We start from the raw sequence: 1,254 nt of genomic DNA, 5'->3' as shown, positions 1-1,254 counted from the left end.
CCCAGCGCAGTACTAAAACGAAAAGTGCCTCCAACTCCATCGCAGCCTTCATCATCAAAAAACGGCGAAAAAGTTCTGCACGACTCCCCAATCGTTTTTATTTTTTCATGTGCGATTGAGAAATTACAAGCTATTCCAAATTGTGCTGCAGTAATGAACCAAGAGGACTCCTACGACTATTTCGGAAAGTATGTTGCGTCAATGCTACGCAGTATTGGGCCTCCAGTTGTCATGAGGCTTCAAGAGTCAATTACGTCACAAATAACAAATGCGATGTGCCCACCACCAACTCCCTCCAACCAATCAACACTACCAAGCGAGAGAGAATAAAATGTGAGTGCTGATTTCTCAGATGACTATTTATTTACACATTTATAGGTCGATCTTATTTTATTACTCAAACGATTACTTTCTTTCTATGCTGGTAACATATTTAATGATCAATATTATTATGCTGATCAACCATTTTCGTATTATTGTTTCTTTCTATTTCTTAAATACTTAGACCTAGAATACTCGTACATTACAATGTTGAAAATTCAAATAAAATAGTAAACGAAAAAGTTGTATACTGTATGTTATTGTATTACCTGTATGTATTCCATAAGTGCCTTGTGGACCGCTTGTTTTAAAACAAGCGTTCAGTGCATAGTGTTGTGGAATGGGGAAAAAAACCGCAAATTGGCGTTCATAAGAAGAAGAACAACACCAAAAATACAACAGGGGCGTAATATGTAGGAAATTGTCCACGCAACCTGCCACTGATGATGCCTTGCAGAAAATAAAGGCGAAACGCGTACGGCACTAAAATTGTGTTTTATTCAGTTGCTGTCAGACGGTCCATAAGTAAAAATTGTTAATATACCGTAATATTACACGCAACTGAGGAAGACAGGACTAAAAAGTTGAAGATGTCATACTGGGTGTATTCTTTTTTGTGACTAGCAGCATGTGTCGTTCCGTAAAATTCATTCATGACAGAAAAGTCACAACTCTTCGATACATGTAAACACTATTATGTTCACAAACAAATGATTTAATGAGCACAAACCACAATCACCACATTTCAGTGTGTATAAATCTCAGGACAGTTGGGTTTTCAAAATGAAAGTAACAGTGTGTTATGGCGAAAGAAATCAACTGTGTCAAATCACTGCATGCACTGTTTAGTCGTTCTGTAAAGAGCTATGATTTTCAAATCTGTCTGTTGCAGCTCTTTGGCATACAGCCTCCTACAGTTTATATTTTCTCGTT

This window comes from Schistocerca serialis, chromosome 2, assembly GCF_023864345.2.
Source record: "Schistocerca serialis cubense isolate TAMUIC-IGC-003099 chromosome 2, iqSchSeri2.2, whole genome shotgun sequence".
NCBI classification, from domain to species: Eukaryota; Metazoa; Arthropoda; class Insecta; order Orthoptera; family Acrididae; genus Schistocerca; species Schistocerca serialis.
The sequence above is the reverse complement of the archived record's forward strand: the minus strand, read 5'-3'. Positions refer to the sequence as shown.